Raw genomic sequence first — 21,922 nt, 5'->3', positions numbered from 1 at the left:
AAATTTTTCTCTACTTTTGTGTTAAATCTTAATTTTGTGCAGAATTTACTAAGCTGCAGGAAACTGTCAAAATTGACTCTTGCTAAGTTCCATATTGGTTTGTAATTATCTTAAAACAAAAATTGGTTGATACTAAAGTGCAGTTTTTCCTCTAGCTTTCATAAATTGAGACAGGTCTTTTTCTCACCCTCCACATACCTATGGCTGGAAGCCGAGGTGGTTGTTCTTGGTTCCCGTTACAACTTCTAGACTGTTAATTTCTCCGCTCCTTGCAAATTAGACTGTTCCTTTGAAACTCAAACCCCTTGGAAATATCAGCCATGCCCCTTTGGTATTACCATCATCAACAGACCTCCCTCCTGGGCACTCTGGTCTTATTTTTTTTTTTTTTTTGAGATGGAGTCTTGCTCTGTCACCCATGCTGGAGTGTAATGGTGTGATCTCGGCTCACTGCAAACTCCTCCTCCCGGTTTCAAGTGATTCTCCTGCCTCAGGTTCCTGAGTAACTGGGATTACAGGTGCATACCACCACACCCAGCTAATTTTTGTATTTTTGGTAGAGACGGGGTTTCGCCATGTTGGCCAGGCTGGTCTCGAACTCCTGACCTCAGGTGATATGCCTGCCTCAGCCCCCCAAAGTGCTGGGATTACAGGCATGATCCACTGCACCTGGCCTCTTGCCATTTATTTAAGGCTTTAGATCTTTTGCTCAATATCATCTTCAGGCAAGTTCAGCCATCATTTTAGTGGCTCAGCTTTCACGTGAAAGGACCAGTACAAACCTCGGTTCCCCGTTTTTTGACATCTTTATTTCCATTACTTTTTTTCTTTCCTCCACTTTATTGTCATCAAATCTGAAACATTTTCTATAAGGGTATGTACCACCAGGATCTAGATGCAAATATTCTGCCTCCTGGACATCACTCCTTGCCAGCTCGTTGGCCCAGATGTCCTCATTCCTACAACCCTTCATTTTCACTGAGACTCTCCTTAGGACACAGATGCTGCTGCTCCCTCACGATCCATCCGTACTCTCTTGCTTTCAGTTTCCACGTTTTCCTCCTCAAATGCCATAGTTCATTTTTAGCATTCCCTTGCAACTACCCTGAGCTTCATTTTCCCACAATTTATTTGTTTCTCTTTCTCTTCCCAAATTTTAAATGTTGATGTTTCTAAGGGTTCTGTCCTAATTGCTCTTCTTTTCTCTCCACACACATACTCTCTCTAAGCTCTAAACACTACTAAACAGCTCATAATTTCCAGTCTTAGAGTTTGGGCCAGACCTTTATTCTGGGAGTTGATGATTTACGTGACAATAGCACTCGAATAATTCAGAGGTAACATGTCCTGGTTTCCCACATGATAGTAAGTGGCACTGCCAGCCATGCTAGATGCTTATAAGTCATTTTTGGCCCTTCCTCAATATTCTGACAATATCCAATTCAACATTCATTTAAAGAATATTTTGGTTCCAAATACATCTGTAATTTCCTCCACCTATTTTGATTTCCAATGTCCCCAGCCTAGCCAGAGTCACATATTTTCTTACCTACGCTTATTTTCTTAGGTCATCCTTAGTCAACTTACTTTAATTCTTATCTCCGACACCCTGTTAGCTACAGAGAAACCAAAGTGATCTCTTAACATGTCTTTCAGTTTCCAACTCTCCCACTTTTCTGGTGTACTTGGACTAAGATTTATGTTCCTCATCATTACTAATGAAGACCTGTACTGTTTCACATATCCTTCTCTTTCAGCCACGTCTCACATTACTCTTTCTCCCTTCTGTACTTCATCCAGATTCCTACTTTTCAGTTTTTCATTTCATCCAATTCACAGGTTTCTTCTACATGCCAAGATCTTGCTCATATATTAGGGTCCTTGAACACTGGGGGTTTTTCCTATAAGACGAATCTTTCTGTATTGTATGAAAAGCTAACTCTTTTTATTCTCAGGTCTTAGCTTAAATATTCTCACTTGAAAGAAGTGGTTAGAGTCTGTATAATCCAAATTAATATTTCTTTTTTTCTTTTTCTTTTGAGACAGGGTCTTGCTGTGTCACCCAGGCTGGAGTGCAGTGCCACAATCTTGGCTCACGGAAACCTCTGCCTCCTGGGTTCAAGCAGTTTTCCTTTCTCAGCCTCCTGAGTAGCTGGGACTACAAGCGCACACCACTACACCCGGCTAACTTTTTTATTTTTAGTAGAGATGGGGTTTTGCCATGTTGATCAGACTGGTCTCAAACTCCTGGACTCAAGTGATCCATCCGCCTTGACCTCCCAAAATGCTGGCATTACAGGCATAAGCCACCACGCCCGGCCCAAATTAATATATCTATATATAAAAATTATATGTATGAATCTTATATAATGTGAATTAAGATTATATCTAATGTTCGCCCCAACACCCTTGTTGGATATTCAGTCCCTTGCTTCACTTTGCATGTGAACACATTTTGTAATAATCTCTTCACTTTGCTCAGTTGGATTTCTGTGCCTGTCTTCGTCTTCAGAATTGAAACCCTAGGAGTACAGGACTGTGGCTTTCTTATTGACCACTGCAGCTCCGTAACTAAGAGAGCATCTGATACATATGTGTGAAGGGAATTGGTTAAATATAGACCACTAGGTCCAGTGGAGTCCACAGCCTATTCACTTCATGTAGTTTCCAAGAAACAAATGCTTCTCAACATATATTAATGAATGAGATATGGGCCAGGGTATCTGGTCTGGCTGGAGATGGCTTAACTTTGAGTTCACTTGAGAGGGTATCAGTGTGAGCAGGAATGCTTTCACTCACTTCAAGAATTGCATGGTGTTGGCCGGGCGCGGTGGCTCTCGCTTGTAATCCCAGCACTTTGGGAGGCCGAGGCGGGCGGATCACGAGGGCAGAAGATCGAGACAACGGTGAAACCCCGTCTCCACTAAAAATACAAAAAAATTTAGCCAGTCGTGGTGTCGGACGCCTGTAGTCCCAGCTACTTCGAGAGGCTGAGGCAGGAGAACGGCGTGAACACAGGAGGCGGAGCTTGCAGTGAGCCGAGATTGCACCACTGCACTCCAGCCTGGGTGACAGAGCGAGACTCCGTCTCAAAAAAAAAAAAAAAGAAGAAGAATTGCATGGTGTTTAGGGGGAAGAATCACCCCGCTTCTCTGGGGAGACATGAGGGCTCTGTGGCTCCTGTGGGCTCTCAAACTGTTGGAAGATGATTGCTAAACCTGAGTTTTCAGGTCTCCTAGTTATATTCATTTAAACTTATACATGATTTGTCACTATTTTAAGTTGTTTTTCACTGAAAAGTCAGTCTGAATATAGAGCCTTATTTCATTCAGATCAGAAAAACTGGGTTTTGGTAAAATCTGTTTATCTATAATTTTTAAGTAAGTACAATTTTATAAACCAGTTATTCCTAACTTGAGAGGCCTGGAGGATTTATTACAATGTGTATTTCAGGGCCACATCTGCAGAAGTTTTGATACAACATTTCCTTACTAATACCCCTGACAGCACATTTTAGCAGGCATCCTGTGTTATTCAGAAGCAGAACGTTTATGCACTACACTTTGGGAGAGAGAAGTGCATGTTATGTTACCATTTAAAGATGCCTGGTTCTTGTGGGGCAAATTGGCAAATGATTTATCTGAACTAATGGCAGAGTGGAATTTTAATACTTTAGGGTTTTCAGGAATCTTAGAGCTGTTTTCATTTGTCTCACACATACAGCCTGAACCTTGAAGACATTAATGAATTTGTCACAGAAATTAAATTGGGCCAAAATTTACATTTGCAACCCATGTCTGTGCTCTTCATTCTAAAGCACAATGGCCTAGAGTCATATTTTAACCTCTAAGTTTCATCTTATTAAAAAATAAAATAAAATAAATGTAAATACATGCATGTATTATACTATATATACAATTTATATACATTACAATATTAATTTGAATTACACATGACATCACTAGTAAAGGCCAGTTACAGTTTAGACTGAGATAAGCCCTGTGAGAATTTACTAAGGTCAAAAAGACTCCTTTTAATAGTGACTCAGTGGTACCTACTCTAAGGACAAAGGCTTCAGTATGTATCCTAATCTAAGTTATTACTGAATGTGAGTCCTGTGATAGCTTCTAATGAAAATTTTCCATTGAAAAAAATCAATGTTAATAACTGGAACTCGAGAGCTGTAATGGGTTCTGCTGTGTTTTTCGGGCTTAGACTGTGTGCTATAATATGCTAAGAAGAGGAGTTGATGACCTGTGAGCTCTGGTCACTTCCTGATCTCATTTGACTCTTTGGTCTTTAGTTTTAAAAGGGTGATCAGAGAGGTTGCTTTATAATGGAGAAGTTGAACAAAAGGACCATCAACCTGCAGGCTCACTGGCACAGCGCAAGTTTCACCGGATAAGCATTTCAGTAAAGAGGACTATTGCCAACAGCAATACTTGCAAGGAAGCTTTGTTCCAGAGAGGATTTTTTTTTTTAAAGAAGCTGCTAGGAAAACTGACACTAGAAGCTAACTAGAGTCACTCTTTATAGATATCAATGAAATTGTAAGTCTGAAGACATTACTTACCTAGATACAGTAATGGACTTTATTTAAGAACCAACTTTATACATACCTAATATACCTAGGCTTGTTGATCAAGTTGGCTGGCTGGGGAAGAATAAAACCATCTAGAAGATCCACATGATGAGAGAAAGCATTCGGGGAGGGCAGACAGAGACATGATGCTGGCCACAGATAGAACCCAGAGACGCTCTGTGATTGAAGTAGTTCTAATACCTGGAAGCTTCGATTTGCTCTTATAACGTGTCTAAAGCCATTTAATTCAAGACTACCCTTCCTAGTTGGTACCTGTAGATGTAATGCATCTCCTAAGGTATTAGTCTAGGCTCCACCGGACAGAACAACTACCTGGAGGTAGGTGGTGGAGCCTCCGGACTCCGCGACACATTTCACAATGCTGTTTACTCCAAAACACTGGCCTTATTGAACTAATCTAGCTATTGGGTGAGACGAGAAGTAATACACGAACATTCTTAAAGTCTGTTCTCTTTTGCCTTGTGACCTTAAACATTTCAAAGACCAACATGAACACTATTGAATAGAATTGTGTTTCCATCGTCATAACTAATCTGAAAGCCTAAGTTATACCTCTTTCACTGCACATCCAATCTATTTTATGGGCAGAAGAGCACAATGGGCTCAGCTATGCAGGCTTTAGGAGTTATTTTAACCTTTAAAGAACAATAGACACAAGTAAAAGTACATACATAAAGTAGGCATTTTATATTTAATTTTTATTTTCATATGCATGAAAAGTGTGTTCCAAAAAAAGATTAGAGAAATCCATGGCATGTCTTTCTGGTTAATGTTACTTTATTTTTTGGTTCATCTACGCTACTACTTACAAGTTACTTGTTTTTTTTTTCATGGAAAATTTTTTTTAAATGAATTGATTTTGCTTTTCATCAGCACAGTTGTTGACTAATACCAAAGTTAGTTAGAAGGTTATGATTTTTACATTTATAGAATGTCAGGGGCAGCATTTAGACAATACATCATAGTAACTTGGCATTTATGAAATATTAGTTTTCCATAAACATGAACTCAGAGAGGAAGGTTACATTTTTTTAAATTATAATAACATTTTGAAAACCATCTGTCCTTTAAAATGTTACTAAAATATATATTGGAACTGGTGTTTTAGATGCCAGTCCTTCCTGAAGAGTGTTTTGAGATTTTTTTCAAATACTGCCTCAGTTCTATATAAAATAGAAAATATTCTGCCTTGTAAAATGACTACTGGATGTAGGTAAGAAGAAGTTAAGGAAATATTACATAAAAGTAGATTTGCAAAGGTAATTTGCTGAAGGATTATTTACACTTTGATGAGTGGATCTGGATATTTTGATACTAAGTGAAAGTGGTTCCACTGGAATTAGAAGGGAATAGAGATCTGAAAGCAGGAGTGAAAAGAATGTGTGTAAGCCGGGCACGGTGGCTCATGCCTGACCTCAGGTGAGCCGCCCACCTCAGCCTCCCAAAGTGCTGGGATGACACGCTTGTTAAGTGGTACTCTAATTAATCAGTAACTTAAACCTCAAAAGAGATTCATTATGTACACAAAATTAATCTTGTGTAATCAAGTGTATAAGTAAAATTAATTGAAGAAATCAAAAAACGCAAGGTGGCTGACACCTGTAATCTCAGTGCTTTCGGAAGTCTAGGTGGGAGGATCCCTTGACTTAAGGAGGCTGAGACCAGTCAAGCAACACGGTGGGACCCCATCTCTGTAAAACAATTAGCCGGGGATGGTGGTGCGTGCCTGTAGTCCGAGCTACTTGAGAGGCTGAGGCAAAAGTATCGCTTGAGCCTAGGACTTGGAGTCTGCAGTGAGCTATGATCACACCACTGACTCCAGCCAGAGCAACAGAGGGAGACAATGAGAACACGTGGACACAGGAAGGGGAACATCACACTCTGGGGACTGTTGTGGGGTGGGGGGAGGGGGCAGGGACAGCATTAGGAGATACACCTAATGCTAAATGACGAGTTAATGGGTGCATCACACCAACATGGCACATGGATACATATGTAAGAATCCTGCACGTTGTGCACATGTACCCCAAAACTCAAAGTATAATAATAAATAAATAATAAACCACAAAACACTTGTAATTCCAAATCCAGATATATAAACCACAGGAATACTTAGATAAACACACGTTATACACACATATAGTATATGTATGATAAAATATACTTGTATGTTCAACTTGGGAAAGGTTGATGATTTTAGAAACTAATAATTCTATTGCCTTGTGCTCTAATGATTTTCAATTTGAAGATTTATTTGGGATCAAATATATGAGGCTCCATATACAAGACATCTTTCTTTCCCCTCTTCTCAGCACCATTTTTTGGCTGATTATTGGACTACAACTGGGAGATCTAGAACTAAATTCCTGCTTAGTGTTTACTTGTTCAGAGCATAGGCTTTGAAATCGTCCTGTTTTGCCTCAGTCTCCACAGTGGTACCTACTAACCTCATGACTAGGGGATCGTGTAGCATTTCTCTAAGCCTTGTTTTCTTAGCTGTGAAGTGGTAAATTTTGGAAGTGCTTTGTTCATAGGATTTCTGTGGAAACTGAATTGGGTAAAGAATGTAAGGCATTTAGCACAGTAAAATAACCTGGATTACAGTAACTTTTCAAGGAGTGTTTATTAGTACTTAAACTGCCATTGTCATCAAAATTCTGTTTTTACATATGAACTTAGAAATGCCATTGTAACCTTCTCAACTCATTTGGTCATTTAAAATAGAGAGGTTGAGTTAGGTGTTTCTTAAATTTCTCTTTAGCTCTGATACTATGTGTCTGACGTTAAGTAATGCAAAGTTGGTAATTAAATCTTCCCCTTTCGTGATGTAGGAGAAAGGCATACAAAATTTCTGGGTGACTGGATTCCCTTGCAAGTTTATTAGAATTGTAATTACGTAGCATTTTGAATAAAGCGTTCATTCTGGAAATCATTAAGTTTATTTTTCTTAACTCCGTATTTTGTCAACTGTGGAAAAATTGGGATTTAGGAGTAACCTCTGATTTAAAATTCCACCTAGTAACCATCTAAATTGTAGTCTTGTAATTTCCTAACTTTGGTCTTGAAGGTGTTTATCATTCTTATGCGTTATCATACTGTATTATATATTTATGCAACATAAAATGTATAGTTTTAACTGTTGCACATGTTTACATATGAAAGGTGTAGTTTTGAACTTATCATTATTAAATTTGCTAATTTTGCTTCACTATTCATTTTGGACACTTATCCATATTAGTACATGCAACTCAAGTTTATTCTTTTGAGCTACTGTATATCATTCAAATGTATGAATAAATAACCTTGCTTTGGTGGACATTTAAGTATTTTCATGTATCAGTATGAAAAACAGTTTCAAAATGAACATTCAAATATACATTGCATATATGTGTATAATATTTGTATATATGAAGGTTCCTGTGGGTCATATATCTGAAATCAAAATTACAAGTGTTTTGTACCTTCTATAATTAATTTTACTCTCAATTTTAAGTAAACAAGATTAGTTTTTGCACATGATGCATCTCTTTATTCAGTTAAAATTACTGACATAATTAGAATACCACTTAAAACTTGAGAATATTTTCAAGGGTATTTATGCAAAACTTACATAAATGTGTTGAAAAGTCCTTTTGTATATATGTAGAGATTACATGGTATGTTAAATTCATCAATTTGCCTAAATATCAAGTTATACTTAAGTAGTGTCCATACACCATGCTTTTGCTTGACTGAACTCCAATATGTATATCCGGAGTACTTTTTAACATTCATAGGTTAAGTGGCCTGTTTTGGAAAATGATATTAAAAATGTAATTCAGATGAATGCTTAAAGATTAAAAATGAATGAGCTTTCGTATTAATCATCAATATGACAACCCTAAAGGGAAGCATGATTTTCAAATATACCTCCTTGTAGGCAGGATAATTCAGAAATGCACAGTGCATATTAGATATGGGATTTGAGTCATAGTGTATTTCTCTAAGAATGTAATTTATTGTACTTTCACATCCACCCCACTGAATATGCAGAGTTTAAGATGCAATGGCCAGAAGACATGAGCGTGTCACTAGAAGGATGTGGACGTGGGCTCCGGGGCTGTTGATGATGACGGTGGTCTTTTGGGGTCATCTGGGGAATGGACAAGGCCAAGGTAAGTGCAAGGATTTTCTAATTCTTTGCGAGTTGGATGCGAATTTCACTTTGTGATGAAATTATGTTGAGTCTTTGGTTTGATGTTTAAGCAATTTTTTACAATCTTCCGTCAGGTTTTTGTTACAGGGTATTGTAATATCTCTGCACCAGTTAAATTGAAATAGAATTAGGTGTGAGTAAATGCATCAAAATTGAAGCCATCTTTCTGAAATTGGCTTTTCTCTGTTGTAATTGATGATATGTATATATATGTGAGGTTTTATGAAGCCATATATATGCGTGTGTCTCTGTTGTAGTTGGTGGTATGTATATATATGTGAGGTGTTACGAGGCCATAAATATGCGTGTGTGTGGGTTTTGGGTGGGTGGGTGTGCCTGTGAGTTTGTGTGTGTGGTATTTTACAAGAACACGTAGCATATAAAGTTGTCGTGATTTTGAAGAAAAGTTTTTGGACGTTTGTCTGTTTAGGGCTTTTATGTTTTTGGATGTTTGTCTCTTTAGGGTTTTTATGTTTTACATTTTAAAATTTCAAGAACCTATTCTTAAAGGATGCGATGTTCTTTAGAAATTAAATGAAAAATGTGACGTTTCTCATTCTTCTGCCAAGTGTATTTAGGGGAAATTAATGAGAGAGTGGAGCTGCAAGGTTGTGGCATCCTGAAATGTCTGTTGGAGCGTAGAAAAAGGCCATAGATTTTGTAATAAGGCTTTCAATACTGATTTCATCAATAGCTGTATGGAGTGGTTTGTGCCAAATCTAGTATCTGTGAATGTATTTTGTGATAAGTATTGTATTATTTTTGGAGGTGTGTTGCCTGCTCAGATACAAATTGCAATTCTGTATTTTATGTGATAAAACATCCTGACATCGCTGAAATTTTCTTTTCCTTTCCGGGCAAGTATATTCGGCATTGATTTCCTGCATTTTCAAGGCTTGAAATGAAATCTGTGAGCAGGAAGTTTACAGAGTTATTTCAAGGGATAGGTATATTTCTCCAGATAAAATTGAAAGTGTGCAGTGTTATTATATAATTGTGATGAAGTTGAGCTTTGCTAGTTTGAAGTATCTAATAAAGTTTAACACTTTTTAAAAGATCCTTCAAAAAAAGCAGTTTTCTTGCCATATGTAATATTGTTCAATGAAGTTTTGAAATGAAATAGATATTTTTCAAAACCACAAATGCATCTGTGCCTTTATATGAACAGTTGTATATACATGTAAGCAGATAATACATTTTGTTAATTAAGATCAGCTTTGATTTTAATTTTTCTTTCCTGTCATTCAGAATTTGTATTTGCATCTAATAGAATTCTCATTTTTCTTTTTTGTCATAAAACTAATGTAAAATATATTCAATACACATAGTAGTTTTTTTCACCAAAGGTCTAAAACAAGAATATGTAGACAGTAGCTACGTTGGATTTCTTTGGCTATAAGAGTTGTCTATTTCTCTGGTGATGTGTAGAATTACTAAAATGCAGCATGACAACTGTTTCTCTGTAATAGTGATCCAACATGACATGTAGTATTACACAGGGTTGCTAATACCTTCCTCTGACCATCATTTCCAGTAATTGTGGCTTGTTTTAGATGAGGAATAGGTTATTAGATATTTAAAATATTTGAGAAAAATAGGTATCTTCTCTCTTATTTACCCAAACCCTTTTATTTACTCAATATTGATGGCTCAAGTATTCTATCTTTCACTAGGGACCATCATTTATTAAAAAATGGCCTGAAATCAATTCCAAGTCTAGCTGTAGTGAAGCTTCTAGTGGGAAATGCAAATTAAGTAATTTATTTTCTTTCTAAAAGGATAAATTAAAATAGACAATGATTCAAAGAACAAAACAACTTAATAGAAAACATAATGGAATGCTTTGATACTATGATTCAGGGAATTTTGCTTCCTTAGTGGTAGCTAGATTGAGTGAAGGAGATTGCTTAGGTATAATGAGCAAATCTTATAATTGCAAGTATAACCCAAGCTGCATATCATCATTTAGCTCAATAAGCCTCATTAAATATTAAATATTACCTTTTAACTTTTATGCAATTAAGCAGAATTTAAAAATAAAAGTTTTAAAAATTAAAGTTTTTATTACTAAGTATCTTTTAAAATACAAATCTCACAGCTCCTTATTGTCAAGAAAAGAACACATGAAAATTTATAAATAAGGTTTTCTCTCTATTAAATTTACAGTCTTGCATTAAATATTGGTTATTGGGACCCACCATGTCCATGATTATGATTAAGTATCAATGAAAGATGACTCTTGCAGCAAATATGCATGCAAATGTTTTAAGATTATTTTCACATTATTTCACATAATTTCTTAAGCATAATAGGATAAGTAAATTATACTTTCTACACAAGCTCTTCATATTTATGAATAGACCATGTTCTAAATTTTTCAATCATTGGGGAATCCCAATGTCATATTTATGAATGGACCATGTTCTAAATGTTTCAGTCATTGGGGAATCCCAATGTCATATTTATGAATGGACCATGTTCTAAAAGTTTCAGTCATTGGGGAATCCCAGTGTCGTATTTATGAATGGACCATGTTCTAAATGTTTCAGTCATTGGGGAATCCCAGTGTCGTATTTATGAGTGGACCATGTTCTAAATGTTTCAGTCATTGGGGAATCCCAGTGTCGTATTTATGAATGGACCATGTTCAAAATGTTTCAGTCACTGGGGAATCCCAGTGTCGTATTTATGAATCGACCATGTTCTAAATGTTTCAGTCATTGAGGAATCTTCCTAGAGAAACCGTGTGAGAAATTGTAGCTAAGCTCAAAAACGGAAGACAAAAATCGATTTAACGAGGAATGTAGATTAATGTCATAGTATTATCGCGACTGTGTGCAACCACTACTTATAAACAATGATATAAGAAATGCAATCTGAAATCTGAATTCTAAATAGGAATGTAGTGCCATTATCCCTCTGGGACCCTTAGGGTCAAAATAAGATAAAAGTGATGAATGGTGGGTTGGAAGTCAGTCAGTGATCCTTGTCAAATTTTTGTATCTGTCAAGAAAAGCATCTGCTTGAGGACATCCATTTTCCTACTTCTGAGTTACAGAATAATAGGTACTTATCCTGAATGTGACATTCCCTGACGTGGACTCTGTCTTTGCTGCTTAGGTGGTGTGTGCATGAGAAAGTGCTTAACATCTGAAAACGGAGACAATCCTTAGAGAAAGATATATATGAATTTTAAAAGGAAATATACCTACGATGGAAATAAAACAAATAGCATAAATATCTAGCTGTATTTGGTCTTTTTGGTAACTATTACAATATATACATTTTCAAACAACTAAGTTCAGCACTGACTTTGGGAGAATCTAGATAAAACTGAACTGACATATAATAAGCATTGGTGTAATTAATAGCACAGCGGGCAGAACCATGGGGGTATTTCCTGAGGAAGAGGGACTATAGAGAGGCAAAAGAAAACCCAGCTCATTCTGGGGAGTGCCAGGAGCAGTTATTATATTCAGAACTGAGAACTTATTTCTAACTCACCAACCCATAGTTCTGGCTGAAGTGCAGTGGTGCAGTCATAGCTCATTCTCAGCCCCAAACTCCTGGGTTCATATGGTCCTCTCATCTCAGCCTCCTGGTAGCTATGACCACAGGTGTGCACTACTTTGTCCAGCCAGTTTATTTTATATTTTATTTTCATTTCATTTGTAAAGACTGGGTCTTGCTATGTTGCCCAGGCAGGTCACAAACTCCTATCCTCAAGCAGTCCTCTAACCTAGGCCTCCCAAAGTACTGACATTACAGGCATGAGCCATTGCATCTGGCTCAAAAATATTTCTGTCCTAATGGCTTTAACAAAGAAGTGCCGTTTTGGGGATATATACAATGGTGTGCTGCTTGGGAGTGACAAAAAAATAATTATAAGAAGAATGGAACGAATATGTCAGTATGTTTTCAAAAGCAAGTTAGCCCAAGTTTTTAAACAAGCATAATTTTAGGGTTTTTGTAACTAACTTAGGGTTTAAATGTAGCAAAAATTTTAAACATTATCATGAATACACAGAAAATTTTAATCAATTTGGTTTCCATGATGAATTTACATGCTTAAATTCCTAATTTCAATTTGCTGCTAGATATGAGAAAGTTTGAGATTTTGAAGAAGCAAGTGGTTCTTACAAATGTAGCAAACTTAAATTTTGAGGACAATTTAATTTAACTTCCATTTTTATGACCAGATTTTGGGTCAGCTGTTAAGCATTCAAAAAATAAAATCTGATAATATCTGGCAATTCCAATTTTCAGTTTTATTGATCTTCACCATGAAATAATATATAAGCTAAGGGGCAAAATTTTGGAAAAGCAGATCACTTTGTTGTCCTATTTAGCAAGTTCTCAAATTATGCCATCTTGGAATCATTACAAGTAATTATACGAAGACAGTATCTTGTGTTTTGTATTTCATTGTTACACATCCAATTGTTCTCTAGAGATATCAGAGAAAACCCACTCAAGAAGGGAAGGTTAGATAAACAGCCCTCTCTCTCTCTCTCTCTGTCTTTGCCTCCATTTGGTTCCTTATGTTCATTTCTCAGTGCATTTCAGTTACTTTTATTGTTCCCTTCATTTTCTCTTTCATTCCAGAAGTTTAAGTGATTGCATAATTCTTTTGACAGCTGAAAGTAGTATCCGACTTTGAATGAAAGGTTTACAGCTACAGCTTTTCAATTAGAAAATCTCAGATCATGTGATCTATGAGTTTTAATATCTTAGGATCTCGACCAGTAAGGAATAATCACTTTGAAAAACCTTGATGCTACCTAGAGTTTGTGTTTTGTGAGGTTGCTTGGTAAATTATTTTCCTTTGATAATTGAATATTGCTTCAAGAGAGGTGAGCTCAGACGTTTGGCAATGAATATTGAATGTGTATTCCAAGAGACATGACCTTAAAATATCATCAAGCTAAGTAGTAGTGAAATTGAACTCTGCTGTATAATAGAAGTCAGTGTTTCTTACATCTTTGTGATATATAAATATTTTTACATTGTGGTAGATAATAATTTGTATGGGAACATTTAATTGAATTTAATTTATCCTATGGCAGAATTATGTTGCATAGGTCATTTTAGTTTTTGATTTAAGCATCTTAAAATTACAAATGCAAATATTCAACACGTAAAACCCACATGAATACACACTCCCAAACATTTGAAATCCTAACAGTCATTTCCAACAGCTTTTTCCTACAAAAGAAGTCAGCTCTTCTTAGAGAAGACATGCATTCCCATAGCTTGAGAGGTGCACACTATAAGGTAAACAGAGAAAGGATTACAGCAGTTTAAGTATACCAGCGGATTTACTTTATAGACAATAGACTTTTGAATTACTTGTCTTCAAAATTTGGTTTCTTGAGAAAATTATCTGTGTAGATTAATCATGCATTTCAGATACTTTCCAGACATCTGAATGTTGTTTTCTTAAAAGTAGCCAGCACGCCTTTTTATGCAGTCTGCATGGGAGATAGTAAGAGATGTGTATGCTGTATATCTACTAGTAGAGATTTGTTTATGAGTGCTTCCTTAAAAAATTATTTTTTCTGAAGAAAGGGATTTCTTTTTTATAATTTAGATTAGATGATTTTAAATGTTTTTAGGTTTTAACCTCTCTGATCATCAGGGTCATTGCCATGGAAAAAATGCAAGTTATAGCATATTTCATTTTTATAAGGAAAGAAGTTGATAATTTAGACTTTTTTCTTTTACTAAATTGAATTACATCACTCAATATTTGGATGGCATTAATTCACAATAGCAACAAAAAAATCTTACTATTCAACAAAATAAAGTATGATTTCCTTCACATTTAACTTAATTTGTTCTTTAAAACATCTCCTAACGAAGGTTTTCTCATCCTCTGAAGCTGAATTTATTTAGGAAAAAATATTTTAAACACCATCCCAAGTGATATAACTATTTTTATTGAGCTTTGATGTTCTATTTGAACATATTTGAAGACTGTACAAGCACTCAGTTTAGAATTAAGATTTTATTTGGAGATTTTGGTTGTATTTGAAATCTGTTGTGGAATTAAACATGAAGAATACGTCAATTTACTAGATGTCATTGTCTATGACACATTTTAGTCTTATCTTTCTGCCTATATGTAAAGAGGAATAGAAATAATTGGTATAAACAGGAAAAAAGAAGTAAAGTGGTAGGATCAGATGTGAGAAATATATAAGCTAAGATACTCTTTTTTTGTTTGTTTGTTTTTTGTTTTTGTGAGACAGAGTCTTGCTCTGTTGCCCAGGCTGGAGTGCAGTGACACAATCTTGGCTCACTGCGGCCTCCACCTCCCAGGCTCAATGGTTCTCCTGCCTCAGCCTCCTGTGTAGCTGGGATTACAGGTACGCATCACCACACCCGGCTAATTTTTGGATTTTTAGTAGAGACTAGGTTTGACCATGTTGGCTAGGCTAGTCTCAAACTCCTGACTTCAGTTGATCCGCCCACTTCAGCCTCCCAAAATTCTGGGATTTCAAGTGTGAGCCACCAGGGCCAGCCTAAGCTAAGATATTCTAGAAGCTATTAATAGTAAAATATAATGTAAATTGTTTAAAATTAATCTGTATATGAAATTTTTTCTAGGACTTTCCTGCCAGAAAAGTAGGAATAGAATGGCAAAAGGAACGAGGTTCCTTCTACAAGTAGGCACACATCCTATTTCACTTTATCCTGTGATCAGTCTCATAACCATCTCCTGGTGTGAAGTGCTAAAACTGTGCTTTAAGAATAACTTAAGTCCTTTATGTACAAACTAAAGTATGAGAGCCTGAACCTTGGAAACCAAGAGATTCCAAAAAGCCTTATGTGTGAGACTGGGTGCCACAGATCTTGGCAGAAATTACTGCTTATTCTTAATTCTTATTGTTCCTTTCTAGCACTTCAATTTATAATGCCAATATCTACCTCAGCCTAAAGACAAGCTCTAGAATCACTTGTGTTACTTATTACATTTCTTTTAAAAAACTCATGAATTACACATGAATTTCAAAGTTGCCAACTGAGATTCCAAGGACTTAAAAAAGAAAAAACGTGGCACCTTTCCATTATAAAGGCTGTACGCAGTCTTCATAGTGTTTGTCTTTAAGGGACAACATGCCTCATCCATCAGCAACTTTTCTTCCTTAAATCATCATATCTTGCCTAAAAAGGTTTTCTGAAAACTAAGATTTGCAGATTGTTATATCACATCTTAATCTACGTATCAACTTTAGCATTATCAAAGCATGAACTGTTCTGGGTTTTCATAGTTAATTATGTTTGTGGTAATAACTGGGATGCAATTGTTTTTCTTCTGATGATTTTGTACTTGCCTTTCTTATGGTAACTTCTGATGCTTGTTTGTAAGATCTTCCTCTCTTTTCTCCATCTGGTTATCTTCTTACCTTCTGTCCTTTAACTCAGATGTCACCCACACTGTGTGTCTTTCTGGATTGCTTCTTATTTAACTGTTGCTTCTCATAGTTTACATACCTCCTCCTGTACCACACTATCAACATTTCTCAAGCTGCACTATATGCTGGGTTGTGTCTTTATTTATTTATAAGTTCCTTGATAATTCGGACTATATATTAGTATATTCAAAAAATACTTATGAAGTGTTTACTTTGGGTCAGGAATTATTGAGTGAAGGAAATTGACCAAAACTCTGCCATCATGAAGCTCGCATTCTAACTTAGGGAGACAGATAACAGACAATGAGCCACATAAATATGCAAAGTATCGTAAGTTAGATGGTGAAAAGTAATCCTGGATGGGGATCAGATAATTTTGATAGGATAATTTTTAACTGGGTAGTCAAGAAAGGCCGCACAGAGAAGATGGCAATTGGAAGAACAAGGTGGTGAGAACTGCTGAGTCTGGAGCAAACACACAATTTGGAGCAGTAGAAGATTCCAGAAGTAACAGTATAGAGGCGAAGAAGTGGGAATTGTGTGGAGTCTTTTACTTGCTGTTGTAATGACCTTGGCTATGCTTTGAAGTGAGGTGGAAAGTTGGCAGGGACCTTAGTTTTCTTTTTAATAATTCACTATGAATTTTGAACGGTCACTATTATAGACTCAATAATTTTGCTTTATTACTCTTGCAATTGACTACAAAAGAGCGTATTGAAGAAATGTTAAATTCTAATTTAAACTGATTGAAATAGGTTTTTATCTTTTTATGTTTCTCATCACTGAATATCTCATTTTTAATTAGTTTGAAAGCATTCTAAGATAGTGAGCCAATGCAATTTAGCATAATGCATAACTTATTATTCATCAGATTTAGGTATTTAACCGAGGATGCTAATTAGGAAAGTAACTTGTTCTGTTGGATGATTTTGATAAAGCTACTTTCAAATGATTATCACATCCATTGATGTCATATTAAGTTGTGTTTCTGGAAACCAAATTTAGGCAGTGGTAACGAGTTAATATCTCTAAGTGGATACCTTTTATCTCTACAGTCAAGGATACTTGAAAGTGGAAAAACATACTGGCTTCAAGTCTTGGGAACTAGGACTTACCGGAAATGTGTGTGTTTTTTTTGTTTCCTGGTGGAATTGTCTTCTCGGAAAGATGGTGTTTCCTTTTCAATAGGAAAAAATTGATCCTATGCTGCTTTACTTTAATGCTTTGCTTTTGTCAAAATAGTGTTTTCTTAGGAAAATTAACCTATCATAATATAATGAAAAGAGAAATGCTGAAGACACAAAATGATGTCCATGTTAATATTGAGTAGGAAGCATCAAGGGACATGAGAAGAGGGAAGCGAAGAGAGGGAGAAGAGAAATTTATAGTGTAACAACAATTAGTAAAAAGGATTAGCATATACATGTAGTCAATAAGTCAATAAATGGCTGTTTATAGAAAGCCTACCAGGCACTAGGGGATATAGCAGTGAAGAAGGCAAAGACACAATTGGCTATACTGTAGTGAGGAGGGAAAGAGGAGGAAGACATACAAATACCTCAACAAAGCAATGGTGTGAAGGGCTATAAAGTACACTACTACGAAGAAGATTACATGTGATAACATGGCTGAGTAAAACTGTCAAGGAGGAAGGCACTGATCTGGCTGTAGGTATTTCAGAGCATTTTTCTCTCTGAGGAGGTAATATTTCATTTGAGAGTTGAGTGAAGACAAAGAGGAAGGTACTTTGAAGATCTGGGGTGCTCTGAGCAGAAAGAAGGGCAGATATAAAGATTCTGTAATTTAAAAAGAGAGCTTGATAGTTTCTTACAAAGAAAAGAAGGCCGGTTTGGCTGGAATGTCCATGAAGGAAGAGCATGGAGAGAGATTACATGAGTGTTCTCAGGGACCAAATCTAGATCTTATATCAAAATGTGAATATAAATTAACTACATTGAAAAGTGTATGATGGATGTGTGATACGATGAGGTTAGCTCTTAGGAGGGTGTACTATTGTGGAAGGGTACACTAGTGAAGGAAGGGGGTTCATTTAGCTGACTATTGCACCTGTCCAGTTGAAGGATGATGGTAGTTGGGATTATGAGTGTAGCAATAAAGTTGGAGAAAATCAGTTGAGATTGGAAGTTGATTTGAAGATGATTGAATTTACTGAGCAAGAATTATATCAAGGTATTTGGATTTAGGGACATGGGGGATTATGATCACTTTTAGTGATATGGCAAAGTCTTGATGACATGAGGCAGTTTGCAAGTGACAGAGGTGTGGGTAGGTGCGTATGTGTGATTGATTTTACATTTTTTAATCTTAAATTAAGACGCTAGTTAGAATCCAAGTGGAGACATCAAGTAGGCACTGACAAGTTGACTTGGCTAGAGATGTGAGTTAGATCATCGTAGCCTATAGAGCATGCCTAAAGTCATGAATCTAGGTGAGGGGTTGGAAAACTATTATAGCCCATGAGCCAGATCTGGTCTGCCACCTATTTTTGTATGGCTCATGAGTTATAAGTACGTGTGGCATTTATAAGTCTAAAATGTAAAATACAGGGAAATTTTTCAGCAGGGAAAGTTCCATAAATTTGCCTCTTGGCAACACAAAGCCTGCAATATTTACTATCTGGCTCTTTGTCAAAAATGTTACTGACTCCTGATCTGGATGAAACCCTGTGAGGAGAGAGTGTTGACAGAAGAGAGAGAAGCATCACAGTGGAAATTAAAATTATGTCAACTGAAGTGTGTAGGGTAGAGAATTTAAGCCTGAGTATAACAGTAAGAGATTAAAATAACAGTAAATTCATTATCAGCGTGATCAATGAAACCTTTGGGGGCAAAGAGGAACTATCTTCGTCACACCTTTCACTCACTCATAGAAAGATCTTAGGCAGGAAATATAACTTGTTTGAAGATCTGAGATAAGGCTAATGTAGTTTGGACAAAGAAAGCCAATGGGAGGATGACATTACATCTGGCCAAAGATTTAGGGAAGAGCCAAATACTTCAGGCTTTTTAAAGTGATCTTTAGATAAAGAGGAGGTCATCAAGGCATTCCGAATTTGGAGGATCAAATCACATCTGATGGAAAAAATCTGGCTGTATGTGCATCTAGGATGTAAGGAAGCCAACATGGATGTGAAGTTAAAATTGTCCATTGCAAATAATAAAATGAAGGCCCCAGGTAGCCTTGGCAAGGGCAGATTTGGTATAAAATCCTTATTGGAATGGGCTTAAGCAGTAACGGGAATACGGATCTAGCTGTTGTGTTTAGTGGAATTTTATCAGTCTTTTTGTTGTGTATGATATATAGATGGTCAAAATAAGGAACTTCTACATTTTCGGTTTTTGTTTTATTTTAATTGAGATTTGAATTAAAAATAAGAAACTTTTATTTTGAAACTTGGAGACTGTGTTTAAAAAGTATAGAGTAGGGCTAGAAAAAAACCTAAAACTCTCCTGATGAGGAGAGTGCTAATCGTGACTCTAATAATAATAAAATACTTTTCTCATAATTTTTTGTGTGTTTCATTATTTATATATGTATGGGAAGTTGTACCCTAGCCACTTGCCAATTCACCTGGTGAACTTGCTCTTCAACGTGGCACAAATATTTCCTTCTATCTTTAGCCTTCCGGGGTTTCTCACATGGACTATTGGCTCTTCCTACATGAACCTGCTGGTAGTACCCTGTAGGAGACATGCTACTCCATGACAACAGGCACCACGCTGTAGGGGAATTACCATACCTGTCAATCACTATCTCTAGAATGTGGCCTTTCATGAGCCCTGAGATTTCATACTGTTTCTCTGAGCTGTAACAATATTTATATTGAAAAAATAAACATGTTCTTCTATCTTTAATATTTTATATCTTATAATTTGAATATCCCATTTTCATTATACTACTTAGCTGCTAAGTTATGTTATAAAAACAAGTTTTAATTATCTGCAAACACCTTCAAATCTAATCCTTACCGGTGAAGACTGATGTCTGGTTAACATCTGTTAGGACATTTATTTCCATACAGTATTTATAGCGCCTTTTTGTTATTGATTGGTATGATAAATGTGTAACTCTTACACAAAGACAAAATTTTTAGATTTTTGTATTTAAAATACTGGTTATCAAAAGAAAAACCCAGATGTTATTTGTTTATGTTTCTGCTTGAGGTACTGAATCTATTTCAAGTCATATTTCTCAGTATTGATATACTTAATTTTGCTGAAATAATAACACACTAACTTTAGCTACTTTTTTTCTCAGTGTATCTCCTTGTCGCTCACCATTTCCGCCTCATTTCACTTCTCATCTTTATTTCTTTTTCTTTGGTCTTCTTTTACTTTAGGGATTCTTTCAATTTAGAAGTGTTCTTGTTTTCTGTTAATTACTATTCTTCTTGGGTGTACACAGTTATCCTTTTCCATTTCATTTGTGAATTCATCTCAGAGGCATTTTGTATGTGCCTTTTACTCATAGCTTCTCAGAAGTCCCTTTCGAGGTTACCGATTTAACATGTCATGTACTATAAGGTTTGCATGGCATGGTGGCAGCTGACTTTGGTCTTTACAAGGATTGAAATGTTCACTCAACATGGATTGGTAGAATTTATTTTTTCCTTAAACATTTCATCGCCTTGTAAACAAACAAAAGCAAACCCAAGACTCAAAACTGACATTACTATTGGTGCCCCTGGAAATAGCTACCTTCTCACTAAAGTAGATTTTGTCATCCAACTTTATGTGTTGTTGAACACACATGGTGCTGTATGAGCACTCACTCACTAGTCTAGAAAACATTGCTGTGACCAGTTACCAGAAAAATAAATTCAGATTGCTCTTCACCTTCCACAGATGACCCTTCTGAAAGCCATTTGAATTCATTATAAATTATAGTTATATTAGTGTGACTTTAATTCACTTGTAATCTGAACTTTATGTGCAATGCATTTTTTCCCGTGTTTAATCATTTTTGAATGCTAAATCATTTGCAAACAAATGGCTTGTCCTTGAGAAAGAATTTAAGGCTGAAAGTACATTAAGTGCCATCTGGGTATCTGTGTCAATGGTTTTGTCACTACAAATGTGTGTGTGTGTGCATATCACCTACTTTATCACATTTATTTGATAAAATTGATATGCAATCTCTAAATCATTGTGTCTCCAACTTGTGTTATGCCACAAATACAAATTTTTGTCCTAAAGTTGATGGTACCCTTTGTAAAACTAGAAGTTCTCATTTGTGCAAAGGAAGGAAAAATAAAACAAGAAACAAATTCAATAAAAAAATTAAAGGTCAGATTTCTTTTATAGCTGCTGAATTCCTTTCTTTCCTTTCCATCATCCTCACATTCCCAAATCTCAACAAAGTTAAGAAATTAAAACACACATCATGAGATCATATGTTCACCTTGTTCAGGAACTGAAGGATTACATATACAAGACTATACCTTAATAAGTAGAGGGAGAAATATGAAGATATGAATAGAATATGAAAATTTATTATAATGCAGTTGTATTCTAAAGTGTTTCCTAGGCAGGCTAAGAGTATGTTGCCAGGAAATTTTAAGAGACCCACTCCATTATATAGAAGAGGATGTGTGTAGATCTCTTAATTCTGAAATGTTTAGAACTGAGTACAACAGGTCTTTGAATAACGACGTTTCATTCAATGTCATTTCATTATGATGTTGAT

This window comes from Symphalangus syndactylus, chromosome 21 (assembly GCF_028878055.3).
Source record: "Symphalangus syndactylus isolate Jambi chromosome 21, NHGRI_mSymSyn1-v2.1_pri, whole genome shotgun sequence".
Classification (NCBI taxonomy): domain Eukaryota; kingdom Metazoa; phylum Chordata; class Mammalia; order Primates; family Hylobatidae; genus Symphalangus; species Symphalangus syndactylus.
The sequence above is the reverse complement of the archived record's forward strand: the minus strand, read 5'-3'. Positions refer to the sequence as shown.